We start from the raw sequence: 19,624 nt of genomic DNA on the forward strand, positions 1-19,624 counted from the left end.
ATTTCAGCAGTAAGCAGATCTCTAGATAAATGGCACTTTTGTGCATATTTTACTAAAGTTCAACTAAAATTGCATTAAGACATTTATTAATGTATTCAAATCCAAAACATTATAATTTAATTATTTACTCCTAAGTTGTCAACATATTGCTCTTGCTGCAAGCACAGTCCATATTGTATGATGGCACATTCAGTCACTATAAAGTATGATGGCACATTCAGTCACTATAAAGTATAATGGCACATTCAGTCAATATAAAGTATGATGGCACATTCACTCACTATAAAGTATGATGGCACATTCAGTCACTATAAAGTATGATGGCACATTCAGTCACTATAAAGTATGATGGCACATTCAATCAGTATAAAGTATAATGGTACATTCAGTCAGTATAAAGTATGATGGCACATTCAGTCAGTATAAAGTTTGATGGCACATTCATTGAATATAAAGTATGATGGCACATTCAGTCAGTATACAGTTTGATGGCACATTCAGTCACTATAAAGTATGATGGCACATTCAGTCACTATAAAGTTTGATGGCACATTCAGTCACTATAAAGTTTGATGGCACATTCAGTCAATATAAAGTATGATGGCACATTCAATCAATATAAAGTATGATGGCACATTCAGTCAGTATAACATATGATGGCACATTCAATCAGTATAAAGTGTATTGGCATATTCAATCCATATAAAATATGATGGCACATTCAATCACTGTAAAGTATGATGACACATTCAGTCAGTATAAAGTATGATGGCATATTCAGTCAGTATAAAGTATGATGGCACATTCAGTCAATATAAAGTATGATGGCACATTCAATCAGTATAAAGTGTATTGGCATATTCAATCCATATAAAATATGATGGCACATTCAATCAGTGTGAACTACACTGCCTATATAAAGATACATATGTTTAATCCATATTTGAAATGTTAGTACTTGATTATCACTGTGGAAACATTTACTCAAATAGAGAAATGGAATCAGATGCACTAGTCTTGGTCATAAAGTCATTTGACTTAATTAATATTGCATGAATAACATCTTGGTGATTAAGAAGAGCCCAAGCTTTGTGTTCTATTCTGTTCACAAAAAAATAATGCATGAATAACATCTTGATAATTTAATAGTAGCATAATTTTTTTTTTGTCTTGTTCACACCAATGAAAAAAGACACAGTTCCAAAAACCAAAGAGTATTATACTCAGTTTATCAAATTCTTATTTAGAACTCTCTAAGCTGGTCTTGAATAAATGTTTCATTTGACCTGTGCATATTCGGAAACAAATTACACCACAGTATCGTAGAATTTCATGTGTGTTTGAAAAGTTGTTACCATGTTCAGTTACCAGACTGTGTGGATGGCTTGCACATGGTGTAAGAAAGAGCCCTATCAATTTTGGGGTCAAAAGCGCAGATCAGATGGTCACTATGACTGAAGGAATAAAAATGGTTTCCATCAAATACATTCCCTGACCATATTAACATTAAAGAAACAAACTCTGCTCCCTCAAAACCAGCCCTGCCAGAAAGACAAAAAAAGTTCAGCATACAAAGGGAAGAAAATCTTAGAGATTATTTCCCCTTCCCATCGCAAGATGGCTACAGATATTCCTGGATGTTACCAGTTTATGTTTTCACTGTGGTATCATAAGCATTGCACTGCATGACCTTATGATATCCATCAAGAGGATGTGTAATGCTATACATCATGGTACATTCTTGTGAATTGTGGTTTTGGTTACAATGATTGTGAATTTCTGTTGATATTCGTTCTTGCATTTCTCCATTTATTTCTTCTTTTTTTAAACCTGGTGGTAAGTTTTACCAGATAGTGTTGATACTTGTGGTTTCTATGTTTTAATTGTTAATGCTGGTTGAATTTCTCACTTGCATTATAATGAGAGGCTGTTGACTTTTATGTTGTTGACAGTATAAAGTGGCACTGAAGCCTGTAAAGTGTAATAAATTTTAAGTCAGTGAAGACAATCTTGCAATGTGATTCAACATTACTGAGCAGCGTATGCTGTTCTTAGTAAGAAGGGACATAGTCCATGTTGATGCAGAACAGTTTGAAAGGGAGAGAGAGACTTGTGAAGTCGATCGGGATGTGAAATCTGGACTGTCAATCCCAAAACATTGTGTATGTGCTGTTGTGGGGGGATACTTTGATAACACATTCTTGGCCTGAGATTTTTTGAAGCCATGCCATTAGCTATCATCATGTCCATGACATTTGAAGAATGGGTTGGCATCAGATGCATCCATGCTGCACCCATCCCAATCATTGTGTGAGTCACAGATGAGGAAACATGTTCAGGATATGCCTTCAATAGTTGTTAACTTCATATTCCTTTGACACATCTTTGCAATACAGACTTAGTGGGAGTGCTTTCTCGCAATTATTGGCAGCATATTTGGTACAGGTTCTTCCACGTACCCAAGTATGACTTTAGTGCCTGTCAGTCAGGGCATTAGCTGTAACTATAATACATTCCAAGTAATGACCAAAAGTCAGTTCTTTTAATGGTACATGCCACATGCCAGCCAACCATCCTATTTTATATGGATCTGTTTTACTTTACAGCTGACCGTCCAGCTAACCATCAGATCCAGTGACACATGCCTTGTTGGTTGACTGACCACCAGTTCAGCCAGCAGTTTTGATATTGTTGGCATCATGAGCAATTGTTGACATGGCCATAATCATGCATAGGAGTCTACCATCTACATTGCCAAAGTGATTAATAGGGCAGGGCATCACTCTGTGACCAACACTTCTATGGCCTCTTGCAATCTGATTAATGGGGCACGCTTCTCTTGTCATCACTGAAGTCTCATGACTCCATGCTTGTTGCCCTTTGAATCATTCCATACTGTTTGATGGCCATATAGAGGATGGTAGAAAGCGAGCAGCAAACAGCTTCACTATCAGCTCTCTGTACCCATCCAGACCTTTTTTGCCAACATCAACTCTGCTACAGTGGTGAGTTGATTGTAGGCAGAGGGATAAATAGACAAGTTCTGCATGCCAGCAGCTTTGACCAGAGCTCATATCAAAGAGCAATGGACTTCTTAGTTTTGTTTTAAACACAAAGGGGAAAGAAAAGTAATCTAAGTTTATCCTTCCCCAACCTTTCCAAAAATTTTAAGTGAATTTTCAACCTGCCATTCTGCCAAGAATCTGCCAGTAGCTGCCAGACCTTAACATTTTCAGCAATCTTGTAATGACCTTTAATCACAGAAAATGTGTGATCCAAGTTTTTCAAATGACTTTGGATTTTGTTTATCCAATCTCCCCCTCCTCTCTTGTTCCCATTCCATGACAGATTCTGACTGATCCTCAAAAGGTGGAGAACTTTGCTCAGATAGATCAGAACTTTACTCTCTAAGCAGACAAGAGAGTTCACAAAACAACCCCCAAACCCCAGGTTTAATGCAATGCTGTCTTTATGCAGTCCAATGGCAGACTTGTACTGGTGACAGATCTCAGCTTGATCAGGAGATAATAATTCTGCCAGAGTTCAAGATGGAAATGTCATGGTTTGTAAAGCTTGTTTAATACTGATAATGGTTATAGCTGGATGACTTGTGCATTTTTGCATACTGATAATTTTTATAGCTGAATGACTTTTGCTTTATTGCAGACTGGTGCACTTTTCTGTATTGCTTTCTTCCATTTGCCTGCCTGGGAATGTTTCTGTATTCCCTTCCATCTGCCTGCCAGGGAATGTTTAATCAGTTTTCCTCTTATGTCTCAGTCTCTGTTCATAGACATTTGTGAAGACAATCAACTGTACCATCACCCAGTGCAGGTCTTTCTTCAACAGCAGTTACATTATACATGGACGATATCAATCAAAAATACATGATAAGTTCAATTTCATTTAAGGATATGAACAGCCTTTTCTCACTTTTCACCAGTGAGGCTTGCTAGTCCAATTTTACCTCTTCAGAAACACTTAATCCATCAGGGTATGGTATGTTTTACTCATCTCTCATTCCCCTACAATGTGAATTAAACAGATTATCAGGTCCTTTGTGTTGCTTCCAAACTTGTAGTGGATTTCCATGAGAGAGATTCTGCAACTCTTTGGTTTGCTAACTGAAAATGTGAACTCGATTCTTCTCACTCACCGTTACTTATGCTCTCTGCAGATGACACTTGCCTCGCTAACACCTCACTTCTAGTCCTCCACATCAACATGTAGCGATCTTGACATGGATAAAACAACTCCTATATCAGTGGCGTAGCTATCAGTGACTTATGGCACGTATTTCTTGGAGATGCCCCAACTGGACATGATTGTATCAGGCATGATTTTTCTCCATTTGAAGGCAGAATTCCATTTTTCTCCTGACAATAAAACTCTGACTCTCGATTTAGTCCATTTTTTTCAATCATCTCTGATCTGGTTTTTAAAAAATGGTTTATATTGTCTGATTCTGCAACGAACCTTGTAAAATATTCATTCTGCATATTATTTAAGACATGATCATTGTAAAGAGTATTCTGAGTGGTCAGAAGTTTGTACTTAAAGAATCTTGAGGTAACAGAAACTGTTGGAAATGGAAAGAAAAGTATTGCTTGCAAAACATGATGTCTTGAGTTTTTGAGAGAGAACAGGACACAAAAAGTTTGGATAAAGGTGTGAAAAATGGAATGGCTCAAGCAGAAAGTCAATAGAAATGTCGTTGGTCGGTTAATAAGAAAAGTGAATGCCACAGGACTGGCATTTTATGATCTTTGCAAGAAAGATTTGAGTTATGCTAATTGCGGTTGTTCAAATTTGGAACAGCAGCCAGCACCTCCAAAAGAAGCTGCATACAAAGAAGTTGAATGTCTGAAGCACAAATTACAGCCAATACAAGTAGCCAATTACAGCCAATACAAGTAGCCGATTACAGCCAATACAAGTAGCCAGTTACAGCCAATACAAGTAGTTGCTTGAGAGGAGAAAACAAGAAAAGGTCCAAAAATAACAATGGTAACGAAAAGGAAAGCAAAAGAATTGGCATATAAGCATCAACAAGGTTGTGTCCACTGGGGGAGGAGTCATATGAATTTATGTGATTATTTGTATATAGTTCATGTATTTGGGTGTTTTATTGTACAGATTGTGTATTTGAAAAGAGGAAAGTGTAATATAATATTTGCTGCAGAATTGACAAATTATTGTGACTGAATTACTGTGTGAACACTTTTATGTACATACATAATTTCAGCACTAATATTATTGGAGAACAAGTTGATGTGACAATGAACATTAAAATTTTTCATGTATTGAAAGTTTTATTGTTTCAGAATGATTTTTTGGGAATGAATTAACCAGTTTGCATTAATAAGGTCCATCAGGAGTGTACAATCCATTTTCAACTGGAGGCTGACTCCCAGATCAGGGGCACTGCCCCTTAAAATCCTGTTAAGGGACTGCCCCCTACCCAAACTGCACATTTTTTCATGTTTTTTTTTATGGAAGACCAAAATCATATCTAGTCTTATGGATGCCATCTTGTTGATTTGGAGTCATATATGTTGCCTAGCTTCACCATGGACAGTGGCAAATGGAATCCAGAAGAGAAATCTGTGAATATTGAAATTAAGGCTCTGGTGAATGCCTTTCAATTCGGGAAGGATCAGCTTTAATGAAATGTAATCCTTGTAACATCAGACAATATGGTGGTGGTCATATGTCCCCTCAAACATATGCATACATGTGACGGAACCAGGAAATTTAAAAATTTGATCAAATTTGATAAATAGATTGACTTTTAAACCTTATAGATTTTTTATCAGCATAAATTTTATGTGTTTTAAGGTGACAAAAAGAAAAGGAAGTGAAGTGGAGTTTTGGACGTAATATGTATTCTCTTCAGTTTTTAATAAAACAGCAACTTAAAAACTTTATTCAGAATTTAATGTCCAGTAAGCATGTTTAAATTAAAAGGGACAAATGTTTTATTCCATGGTTCACAGCAAAGACACTTTAAAATACAAAATAAAACCATTTTTAGTTTCCTTCTCAAGATATTGTGTGATAACCACTAATGGCATTCGTTGTGATTATTAAGTTTCACACTCAACATCCTCTCAAGAGTTTTCTGAAAGATTTCCCTTGAATCACTTTGTATTTTGTGAAGAACGGAAAATGTGCTTTCTGATCAGCTTTAGACATGGCAATGATAAAACAACCATACTTAGCCTGCAAAGAAGTTCAAACTTCAGTTTTCTTGTGGCTGGGAATTTAAAGCTGCTGACTGCTTTCCAATACAGATACAAGCTACATCGACCTTAGGAGGAAGTTCATGAGTTGGGCTTAAGATATATTCTTGAATCTCATATTCCTTAGCCAGTGGTTTTCTAGTGTTTGGAGAAAGCATACATTTCAGCATTTTGACATGAACAAAAAATATATGAGCTGCCAGAAATAGCCCTCCAAAAGCATCTATTTATCTTACCTCTGCCAAAGTCAGCCTTCTTGAGTTTCTATACCTGAGATCCAGTGTTGCAGAAACTATAATTTAATCTGGTGGGTTAGTTGCCAGTGGTCATCAGTTCTGTAATTTGGCTGGATTCACCCAGATTTGTCTTGAAGCAAATGTACCATGTATAGCAGGGGCATCCAATAGCTCATGTGCAAGTGGGGTTTTTTTGTGGCTTACTGGACCATGGCTTGTACATGCCTGATACATGGAGATTATGGGGTACATGATTGTTAGTTGCGATTTTTTCTTATTTATGCAATGATTTAATTTTCAAAGGGACTTGTGTCTCATTTCCCTTGAAGGATTTTGATACTCAGCATTTCCATCTCTCATCTTTTATTTTATTGGGGAATGAATGTATTTGATGGGGAAAGTAAATTTGTTAGGTTTCTTTCAGTCATGCTACTACATCTTCATAGTGTAGTAAACATTCTTGCTGAGTTTTCTCTTGAGTTTAAAATGCTAAACATCCGTTGTACAGGTAACCTGGTAGTACAAAGTCCAGGTAATATTTTTAATGTTTTGTCTACATGTTGTATAGCTGAGAAAGACAAAATTTCCAGGATGGCTGGATTCAAGTTTCAACTGCTAAACATCCGTTATACAGGTAACCTGGTAGTACAAAGTCCAGGTAATATTTTTAATGTTTTGTCTACATGTTGTATAGCTGAGAAAGACAAAATTTCCAGGATGGCTGGATTCAAGTTTCAACTGCTAAACATCCGTTATACAGGTAACCTGGTAGTACAAAGTCCAGGTAATATTTTTAATGTTTTGTCTACATGTTGTATAGCTGAGAAAGACAAAATTTCCAGGATGGCTGGATTCAAGTTTCAGCTGATAAACATCCATTATACAGGTAACCTAGTGGTAAAATATCCAGGTAATTCGGAAATGTTTTTTCCACTCATCGTGTCTTTTAGATGGAAACGACACATTTCACATGTTTCCAGGATAGCTAGATTCAAGAGATAACATTATTATGATTGGGTAAGTATTCTCAAGAGAAGAATAATTTACTGAAATATTTACTTTCTGCTCAATTATTTGAGCTCTCCAATATATGGAGTTACCAAACTTTTTAGATGGGTTGCACCTGGGCCATGGGGAAAAAAAATGTTTGATTTGGGGGTGAATAGATTAAATGTCAGATCACGGGCTTAAATGAAAAGAAGGGTGTCAGCACAGTAACCAGAGTCCTCAGTCATCTCATTACCAAAATGTTTGGTCGACTTGCACTAGGAGTAAGGAAGACGCATATTGATAATGGGGCCAGAAGGTTAAAGGTCAAGGCCATTTTGACTGAAGGAAGAAAAATATGGTCAAAACAAAATAACTTTGGTTTTTCATTATTTCTTGTTACCAGACTTTTTTGTGAATGACTTAATTTAAGACTTTCAAGTAAAATTGAAAGAAAGTGTTCTTTCATCATATAAATTGACCAATTTCACATCTGAGGAATTTTCATTTGCTTCTTAGGGTTTCAATTGATGGCAAGTTTTTATTGTTTGATTAATGTAATGCTTTATTCACCTTGAATGTTAACTGGACTGAGCAGAAAAATGTGCTTTATTTATGCTTGTAGCCAAATTAACTTGGTATAGATATTGGATCCAACCATGCATCCCAAATACTAGCTTCATTTCAGTTATCAGCTTGATATAGTTCCCAGCTCTAACCCTGCATCCCACATACAGTGATCACTCACTATAATGGCCATTCATTATAAGGTCTCTAAATATACTGATGACCCTCATATAACATGAGGCTGTATTTAATGTTAAAATTGAGTATGCCCCTGTACAAGGTTGTTTCTTATAATGCAGTATAGATTTATGGCTCTGGTAAGCAATGTTATAGTGAGAGACCACTATTAGCAATATTTCTTTGTGACATATCTTGCTTGGGAAATTACTCTATTTGCTTATATGTAACACATGCAATAATGTATATATAGATTTTCCATTTCATAATGAACAGACATATTGAGGTATATGCTTTCAGGCAACACGGATCTGTCACAGTATTATGGCAGGTCTTGGCTTATACAGTTTCAGGCAACATGGATCTGTCACAGTATTATGGCAGATCTTGGCTTATACAGTTTCAGGCAACACAGATCTGTCACAGTATTATGGCAGATCTTGGTTTATACAGTTTCAGGCAACATGGATTTGTCACAGTATAATGGCAGATCTTTGCTTATACAGTTTCAGGCAACCCGGATCTGTCACAGTATGATGGTAGATCTTGGTTTATACAGTTTCAGGCAACATGGATCTGTCACAGTATAATGGCAGACGTTGGCTTATCCAGTTTCAGGCAACCCAGATCTGTCACAGTATGATGGCAGATCTTGGTTTATACAGTTTCAGGCAAGATGGATCTATCACAGTATAATGGCAGATCTTGGCTTATGCAGTTCAGTACATGTCGTACATGGGTTGACATGGTATTTGAAAAGAATCAGATAAAGAAGATGAACAGTAGGTGTGCAATTTGCACATTAATGAGAGCACTGATAACTGACATCGCAGTGGTAGTTCCTGAACTTGAGGGTACTAATAATCAAATAATTGACATCGCAGTGGTAGATCCTGAACTTGAGGGTACTAATAATCAAATAATTGACATCGCAGTGGTAGTTCCTGAACTTGAGGGTACTAATAATCAAATAATTGACATCGCAGCGGTAGTTCCTGAACTTGAGGGTACTAATAATCAAATAATTGACATCGCAGCGGTAGTTCCTGAACTTGATTCTGAACTTGAGGGTACTAATAATCAAATAATTGACATCGCAGTGGTAGTTCCTGAACTTGAGGGTACTAATAATCAAATAATTGACATCGCAGTGGTAGTTCCTGAACTTGAGGGTACTAATAATCAAATAATTGACATCGCAGTGGTAGTTCCTGAACTTGAGGGTACTAATAATCAAATAATTGACATCGCAGTGGTAGTTCCTGAACTTGAGGGTACTAATAATCAAATAATTGACATCGCATTGGTAGTTCCTGAACTTGAGGGTACTAATAATCAAATAATTGACATCGCAGTGGTAGTTCCTGAACTTGAGGGTACTAATAATTAAATAATTGACATCGCAGTGGTAGTTCCTGAACTTGAGGGTATAATAATCAAATAATTGACATCGCAGCGGTAGTTCCTGAACTTGAGGGTACTAATAATCAAATAATTGACATCGCAGCGGTAGTTCCTGAACTTGAGGGTACTAATAATCAAATAATTGACATCGCAGCGGTAGTTCCTGAACTTGAGGGTACTAATAATCAAAAATTTGACATCGCAGCGGTAGTTACTGAACTTGAGGGTACTAATAATCAAAAATTTGACATCGCAGCGGTAGTTCCTGAACTTGAGGGTACTAATAATCAAATAATTGACATCGCAGTGGTAGTTCCTGAACTTGAGGGTACTAATAATCAAATAATTGACATTGCAGCGGTAGTTCCTGAACTTGAGGGTATAATAATCAAATAATTGACATCGCAGCGGTAGTTCCTGAACTTGAGGGTACTAATAATCAAATAATTGACATCGCAGCGGTAGTTCCTGAACTTGAGGGTACTAATAATCAAATAATTGACATCGCAGCGGTAGTTCCTGAACTTGAGGGTACTAATAATCAAAAATTTGACATCGCAGCGGTAGTTCCTGAACTTGAGGGTACTAATAATCAAATAATTGACATCGCAGTGGTAGTTCCTGAACTTGAGGGTACTAATAATCAAATAATTGACATCCCAGCGGTAGTTCCTGAACTTGAGGGTACTAATAATCAAATAATTGACATCGCAGTGGTAGTTCCTGAACTTGAGGGTACTAATAATCAAATAATTGACATCCCAGCGGTAGTTCCTGAACTTGAGGGTACTAATAATCAAATAATTGACATCGCAGTGGTAGTTCCTGAACTTGAGGGTATAATAATCAAATAATTGACATCGCAGCGGTAGTTCCTGAACTTGAGGGTACTAATAATCAAATAATTGACATCCCAGCGGTAGTTCCTGAACTTGAGGGTACTAATAATCAAATCATTGACATCGCAGTGGTAGTTCCTGAACTTGAGGGTACTAATAATCAAATGACTGACATCGCAGTGGTAGTTCCTGAACTTGAGGGTACTAATAATCAAATGACTGACATCGCAGCGGTAGTTCCTGAACTTGAGGGTACTAATAATCAAATAATTGACATTGCAGTGGTAGTTCCTGAACTTGAGGGTACTAATAATCAAATAATTGACATCGCAGTGGTAGTTCCTGAACTTGAGGGTACTAATAATCAAATAACTGACATCGCAGTGGTAGTTCCTAAACTTGAGGGTACTAATAATCAAATAATTGACATCCCAGCGGTAGTTCCTGAACTTGAGGGTACTAATAATCAAATAATTGACATCGCAGTGGTAGTTCCTGAACTTGAGGGTACTAATAATCAAATAATTGACATCGCAGTGGTAGTTCCTGAACTTGAGGGTACTAGTAATCAAATAATTGACATCGCAGTGGTAGTTCCTGAACTTGAGGGTACTAATAATCAAATAATTGACATCGCAGTGGTAGTTCCTGAACTTGAGGGTACTAGTAATCAAATAATTGACATCGCAGTGGTAGTTCCTGAACTTGAGGGTATAATAATCAAATAATTGACATCGCAGTGGTAGTTCCTGAACTTGAGGGTTCTAATAATCAAATAATTGACATCGCAGTGGTAGTTCCTGAACTTGAGGGTACTAATAATCAAATAATTGACATCGCAGTGGTAGTTCCTGAACTTGAGGGTACTAATAATCAAATAATTAACATCACAGCGGTAGTTCCTGAACTTGAGGGTACTAATAATCAAATAATTGACATCGCAGTGGCAGTTCCTGAACTTGAGGGTATTAATAATCAAATAATTGACATCGCAGTGGTAGTTCCTGAACTTGAGGGTACTAATAATCAAATAATTGACATCGCAGTGGTAGTTCCTGAACTTGAGGGTATAATAATCAAATAATTGACATCGCAGTGGTAGTTCCTGAACTTGAGGGTACTAATAATCAAATAATTGACATCGCAGTGGTAGTTCCTGAACTTGAGGGTACTAATAATCAAATAATTGACATCGCAGCGGTAGTTCCTGAACTTGAGGGTACTAATAATCAAATAATTGACATCCCAGCGGTAGTTCCTGAACTTGAGGGTACTAATAATCAAATAATTGACATCGCAGCGGTAGTTCCTGAACTTGAGGGTACTAATAATCAAATAATTGACATCGCAGTGGTAGTTCCTGAACTTGAGGGTACTAATAATCAAATAATTGACATCGCAGTGGTAGTTCCTGAACTTGAGGGTACTAATAATCAAATAACTGACATCGCAGTGGTAGTTCCTGAACTTGAGGGTACTAATAATCAAATAATTGACATCGCAGTGGTAGTTCCTGAACTTGAGGGTACTAATAATCAAATGACTGACATCGCAGTGGTAGTTCCTGAATTTGAGGGTATAATAATCAAATAATTGACATCGCAGTGGTAGTTCCTGAACTTGAGGGTACTAATAATCAAATAATTGACATCGCAGTGGTAGTTCCTGAACTTGAGGGTACTAGTAATCAAATAATTGACATCGCAGTGGTAGTTCCTGAACTTGAGGGCACTAATAATCAAATAATTGACATCGCAGTGGTAGTTCCTGAACTTGAGGGTACTAATAATCAAATAATTGACATCGCAGTGGTAGTTCCTGAACTTGAGGGTATAATAATCAAATAATTGACATCGCAGTGGTAGTTCCTGAACTTAAGGGTACTAATAATCAAATAATTGACATCGCAGTGGTAGTTCCTGAACTTGAGGGTACTAGTAATCAAATAATTGACATCGCAGTGGTAGTTCCTGAACTTGAGGGTACTAATAATCAAATAATTGACATCGCAGTGGTAGTTCCTGAACTTGAGGGTACTAATAATCAAATAATTGACATCGCAGTGGTAGTTCCTGAACTTGAGGGTACTAATAATCAAATAATTGACATCGCAGTGGTAGTTCCTGAACTTGAGGGTACTAGTAATCAAATAATTGACATCGCAGTGGTAGTTCCTGAACTTGAGGGTACTAATAATCAAATAATTGACATCGCAGTGGTAGTTCCTGAACTTGAGGGTACTAATAATCAAATAATTGACATCGCAGTGGTAGTTCCTGAACTTGAGGGTACTAATAATCAAATAATTGACATCGCAGTGGTAGTTCCTGAACTTGAGTGTACTAGTAATCAAATAATTGACATCGCAGTGGTAGTTCCTGAACTTGAGGGTTCTAATAATCAAATAATTGACATCGTAGTGGTAGTTCCTGAACTTGAGGGTACTAATAATCAAATAATTGACATCGCAGTGGTAGTTCCTGAACTTGAGGGTACTAATAATCAAATAATTGACATCGCAGTGGCAGTTCCTGAACTTGAGGGTACTAATAATCAAATAATTGACATCGCAGTGGTAGTTCCTGAACTTGAGGGTACTAGTAATCAAATAATTGACATCGCAGTGGTAGTTCCTGAACTTGAGGGTACTAGTAATCAAATAATTGACATCGCAGTGGTAGTTCCTGAACTTGAGGGTATAATAATCAAATAATTGACATCGCAGTGGTAGTTCCTGAACTTGAGGGTACTAATAATCAAATAATTGACATCGCAGTGGTAGTTCCTGAACTTGAGGGTACTAATAATCAAATAATTGACATCGCAGTGGTAGTTCCTGAACTTGAGGGTACTAATAATCAAATAATTGACATCGCAGTGGTAGTTCCTGAACTTGAGGGTACTAATAATCAAATAATTAACATCACAGCGGTAGTTCCTGAACTTGAGGGTACTAATAATCAAATAATTGACATCGCAGTGGCAGTTCCTGAACTTGAGGGTATTAATAATCAAATAATTGACATCGCAGTGGTAGTTCCTGAACTTGAGGGTACTAATAATCAAATAATTGACATCGCAGTGGTAGTTCCTGAACTTGAGGGTATAATAATCAAATAATTGACATCGCAGTGGTAGTTCCTGAACTTGAGGGTACTAATAATCAAATAATTGACATCGCAGTGGTAGTTCCTGAACTTGAGGGTACTAATAATCAAATAATTGACATCGCAGTGGTAGTTCCTGAACTTGAGGGTACTAATAATCAAGTAATTGACATCGCAGCGGTAGTTCCTGAACTTGAGGGTACTAATAATCAAGTAATTGACATCCCAGCGGTAGTTCCTGAACTTGAGGGTACTAATAATCAAATAATTGACATCGCAGTGGTAGTTCCTGAACTTGAGGGTACTAATAATCAAATAATTGACATCGCAGTGGTAGTTCCTGAACTTGAGGGTACTAATAATCAAATAACTGACATCGCAGTGGTAGTTCCTGAACTTGAGGGTACTAATAATCAAATAATTGACATCGCAGTGGTAGTTCCTGAACTTGAGGGTACTAATAATCAAATGACTGACATCGCAGTGGTAGTTCCTGAATTTGAGGGTATAATAATCAAATAATTGACATCGCAGTGGTAGTTCCTGAACTTGAGGGTACTAATAATCAAATAATTGACATCGCAGTGGTAGTTCCTGAACTTGAGGGCACTAATAATCAAATAATTGACATCGCAGTGGTAGTTCCTGAACTTGAGGGTACTAGTAATCAAATAATTGACATCGCAGTGGTAGTTCCTGAACTTGAGGGTACTAATAATCAAATAATTGACATCGCAGTGGTAGTTCCTGAACTTAAGGGTACTAATAATCAAATAATTGACATCGCAGTGGTAGTTCCTGAACTTGAGGGTACTAATAATCAAATAATTGACATCGCAGTGGTAGTTCCTGAACTTGAGGGTACTAATAATCAAATAATTGACATCGTAGTGGTAGTTCCTGAACTTGAGGGTACTAATAATCAAATAATTGACATCGCAGTGGTAGTTCCTGAACTTGAGGGTACTAGTAATCAAATAATTGACATTGCAGTGGTAGTTCCTGAACTTGAGGGTACTAATAATCAAATAATTGACATCGCAGTGGTAGTTCCTGAACTTGAGGGTACTAATAATCAAATAATTGACATCGCAGTGGTAGTTCCTGAACTTGAGGGTACTAATAATCAAATAATTGACATCGCAGTGGCAGTTCCTGAACTTGAGGGTACTAATAATCAAATAATTGACATCGCAGTGGTAGTTCCTGAACTTGAGGGTACTAATAATCAAATAATTGACATCGCAGTGGTAGTTCCTGAACTTGAGGGTACTAATAATCAAATAATTGACATCGCAGTGGCAGTTCCTGAACTTGAGGGTACTAATAATCAAATAATTGACATCGCAGTGGTAGTTCCTGAACTTGAGGGTTCTAATAATCAAATAATTGACATCGCAGTGGTAGTTCCTGAACTTGAGGGTACTAATAATCAAATAATTGACATCGCAGCGGTAGTTCCTGAACTTGAGGGTACTAATAATCAAATAATTGACATCGCAGTGGTAGTTCCTGAACTTGAGGGTACTAATAATCAAATAATTGACATCGCAGCGGTAGTTCCTGAATTGGAACTTGCATACCATTACATTTATCTAGATCTTGATGAATCTTTGGAGAACTCTCAAACCCAAACCAGGCAACGGTCCTGAAAGTATTCTCCATATTCACCAGCTGAGTACTCGCACTTTCTATTCTACATAATGCTAGTATTTCTGTGGTGTATGTGTGTATATATATACCTTGCTACACTTTGCATACAACATAATGTTTGTACCCTGTGGTATATCCAGGGATCATGCTACCAGGCAAAGAGAGCAACTAAGTCACCTAAATAATGGAAACTTTGCCGCCTTCTATTAGAAAGCGAAAATGACTTTGCCCTGTGATTTGTTTTGTAAAGGAACATTGAATTACTGTCCTTTCTGTAATGCTTCCTTGCCTTAGCCAGGTTAGTTCTGGTGTTATTGTATAGCTCAAGGTGAAATGTAGACTTTAAGCCATTAAAATAGATGGTGTTGAGACCGCTCCGGTGGCCTAGTGGTTAGAGCGTCTGCCTCGGATGCAGGAGGTCGTGGGTTCGATCACCAGGCAAGTCATACCAAGGACTTACAAAAATGGTACTAACAGCTGCTTCGCTTGGCGCTCAGCATTAAGAGGTTAGTGTTAGGACTAGTCGGCCCGGTGTCAGGATAATGTGACTGGGTGGGACATCATGCTACATGTCTGCGGCATGATGTCCCAGTGCTAGACATCACTATAAACTGCCACATTGCAGACATCGAAGCGATATGACTGGAAAATTGTTAAAGCTACGTTAAAAATCCAAATCACATCACAACACATCACAACACAGATGGTGTTGATATTAATTGTGCAGACAAAATCTATTCACTGGCATGTGTTCTGATAAATGATTGACTGTAACCCTTCCCTTAGTAAATCAGCAACTATCAGTGCCCAATTTGCGCAAATTATCCTTTGATGATAAAGTATTTTGGCACAGATACGTTTATTCATGTCCAGTGCATATCATGAATAGGGTATCAACATTACTATCATGCCACCGTGGCATGCAATTCATCCATAATGCATGCAATTTCATTGAAAATTGCACACAAATTTAAAATATTCAATAATTTTGTCACAGATCATTACGTCTGAATTCAATATTTCATACAGTGTGACCCCGCTATAACACGGTAGTTGGGAGCCATAAAACCCGACCGCGTTATATACCAAACCATGTTATATGCAACCAAGTCAGTCAGCTGAAGAAAATGTACCCCCCAAAAAATAGTGGAGGGTGGGGGTGGGTAATAAATGCGGGCGGTAAAATATGTGCTTTGTCGGCACGATTACCATCTTAAATTGATGCATATTAAATAAGAAATACACCTGTAGTGAAAACATAGAAGACATAATATTAAAGTTTACTTTATTTAGAGAACTATGGTACATATACGTGAATCCTGTAAATATATAAATGTCTAATGTATAGCGTGAATAGAGTATCAACACCGTGTACTCACCTGCGAACATATACATCGAATCCACAATACAAGTGATTCCATCGAAAATACGCACACGCACAGAGGCTTAAAATATTCATTATTTTGTAACGGGTCATATTGGTCTGAATTCAGTGGAAAAACATAGCACAATCACTAACTGAATAACAAAACACATTGACTTTAAAGTACGTTCCAAGTCAGTAAAAGTTAGTTTGTGTTTTAAGCTGCCGTTGGTAGCGTTCTTAAGTATTAACTTTTTCCCTACAAAAAGGAAACTTTCACAGCACAGTTAATGTGTTCCAGTCACGTTGGAAAATGCAAAAATCCATCAGATTCCATCACTTTTATTTAAGTTTGGTACTGAATTCCTTTGAAGAAAAGTTCTTTGCTGTTATTAAAAGATTGTAGTCGGCTTTCTTTGATGAAGGATGCATGCGCTATTGAAGTCACTGCTAAAGGACAGCATTCTGAGAACCAAACGAATGCCCATTTCATATTGTGGTGGCAACATCAGATAATTGTATTGCATGATTGAGACTGGTATTTTTTCCATTTGCTGAGTATGTTTTCATAACAGTCGGTGCTTCAAAGGTAATCTGTTTCCTTTGAAATTTCAGCAAACTATTTAGACTGTTCTAGTTACTGTCCTTCCATGCCTACTGAATAAACCAATAAGTAAGATGTATTTTTTTTTTTACATTTGTGGTAGCAGTGTGATGCTGCCTTCACGCATGCGTCTGAAAATTAACAAAGGGTCAATGGATGATAGAGACGCGTGTGTTCTTATGACAGGGATTGTTACAGAAAATGTGAGTGTTCTGAAGGATTTAATTCTGAGTGAAAAGAAGAGGAATTTTACTTACCATCCACATACAAATGTCAGTCTTTGTAAATATATTAATTACTAGCAAGCGGCCAAAAATTCAGTGAAAGATAGATTACGAGATAATACTGTGTCCGGTTGACCTCCATTACCAGAAATGTCAACAACAAAAAAGCAATATTTCACAACATACAGAACTCATGCTAGATGTCAAGATAAGCAGATTATGATATAACAATGCACTGTTTAGATGGTTTGTCAGTATGGACAAAGAATTTGTTTATGTAACAATAAATAAATTTCACTGCATTTTATATCCAGTTTGCAGCTTCCTTTCATGGGGCCTCTGAATTTCTGCACTCCAAACCAATGGTTGTATATAAAAGTTTAAACAGCCAACAATGTCGCCACTAAAAAGAAGGCTGCATGGTATGTTTTGCAGACAATAAGGAAAAACAATCCAAGTTTACGGCATTGGCAAAGACCTAATCCCAGAATAAACTTTTTATGCAGTTTTTTTTCATCTTACATTTAAGAAGAATAAATTACTTATTCGTGTACGAGAAAAATGCATATAAAATTTCAGGAGCCAAACCACGATCGTCTTGTATTATTCATACGCGATCTCTTCCCCAAAATTATAAGCAACTTCTTACTTTTTTTCTTATTTTTTAAGATTTTTATTTTTTGTGCACAAGAAAAATACATGTGCATGAAATTTCAGGAGCCACACCACGACCGCGTTATATCAGAATTTGCGTTATAACGGATCGTGCTGTAGGGGGGTTCACATTGTATATATCATAAATAGAGTATTAACACCATTTACTTACCATCTGATATCATACCATCGTGGCATGCAGTTAATCCATAATATATGTAATTCCATTGCAAAAATTGCATATATATTTAAACTATTCAGTAATTTTGTCTAATTCTTTTTCTCTAAAAGGGGGCACTATCCTAATATTCTTTGTAACATCAAAACTAGAATTTGTATCCAAAGTAGGAATGTGCATTTCACTTGCCAGCTCCATTTCTTTTATTCTACATTGATATGCCCTCTCTTCTATTTTTGCATTTGCATCTGTATATCTCTCTTTCTCTAATTGTAAATGCATTTGCTCTTTCTGTAACTGTATTCTTTTTGTAACTGCACTTGTCTTTCTCTCTCTTTCTTCTTTATCTAATTTCATTTGTTTTTCATCTTTATCTTTCTGTAATAACATGTTCTTTCTCTTTCTCCAATTTCATTTGTTCTTTCTCTTTCTCCAATTGCAACTGCATTTATTTTATTCTTTATCTTTTTGAAGTTCCAGCTTCCTCAACTCCAATTCCATTGTAGATTAAAATTTTAATTCCTTTACTTTTATATCAGAGTCTGATACAGACTAACTCATCGAAACCAAAGCACTTTTATCCAAAACATTCTTTTCTACCAAATACTGGACCTAAATATTTTTTATTTCTTGCTTTGTTAAGGAAGCTTTTGCCTAAGAAAGATCATATTTTCTGGCAAGTTGAATCAATTCATCTTTTTTCAAAAAGGTCTAATTGTTCCTGGGTATGATTTGAAAGAAAGATTTCCACTTTTGATGACATGTAGAAAAAGCTTGCTGATTTCACTAAAGATTTCAAACTTGTAAAATAATATTTGGGATTTTAAAAATTTTCACAAACATGGAGAACTCAAATTTCAAAAAATGAAGTTTTCTGAATTATTTTAGTCAAAATTAATATATCCAAGGATGAGCCTCCAGTTTCTATGTGACATGTTTAGGCTTTCATAAACAGTAACAAGAAAAAAGTGAAGACAACAATTTTTGTAAAATTTAGCGAATAATTTATTTCCTGACAAAAACAAGGTAAAATTGAGAAAAAGAATTTAGGGTTTTAAGAATCAAATCCAAAAATAATCCAAGAATTAAAAAATAGAAGTCCTAGTAATAAAATGTTCTAATGAATTTGAGTTCGAGTCCTGACAAAAATCCAAAATAGAAGGCAATGATATATACGGTAGGTCAAATTTACTGACATACTTGGCATTTCCAATCTTATCAAGTCATCGATTCTTGGTAATGGAAATTAATCTGTTTTTGTCACACTTGTTGATGCACACATAATAGTATTGGTTACCTGGCTTGGTCTTAGGAAAGATACCACCACAGTCTACCATAATTCTGCTAAATGGTTTGTCAAATGCAGGAATAGGTTGCAGATGAACCTTA

At 36.5% G+C, this 19,624-nt stretch overlaps 1 protein-coding gene across 3 annotated transcripts in view; it reads left to right on the forward strand.

Moving 5' to 3' along the window:
* LOC149796321 (transmembrane protein 131-like) overlaps positions 1-19,624 on the forward strand; it is a 197,579-nt gene that overhangs the window by 148,307 nt on the left and 29,648 nt on the right. The gene's annotated exons all lie outside the window — the stretch shown is intronic.

This window comes from Sinohyriopsis cumingii, chromosome 6 (assembly GCF_028554795.1).
Source record: "Sinohyriopsis cumingii isolate HCF-2022 chromosome 6, ASM2855479v2, whole genome shotgun sequence".
Classification (NCBI taxonomy): Eukaryota; Metazoa; Mollusca; class Bivalvia; order Unionida; family Unionidae; genus Sinohyriopsis; species Sinohyriopsis cumingii.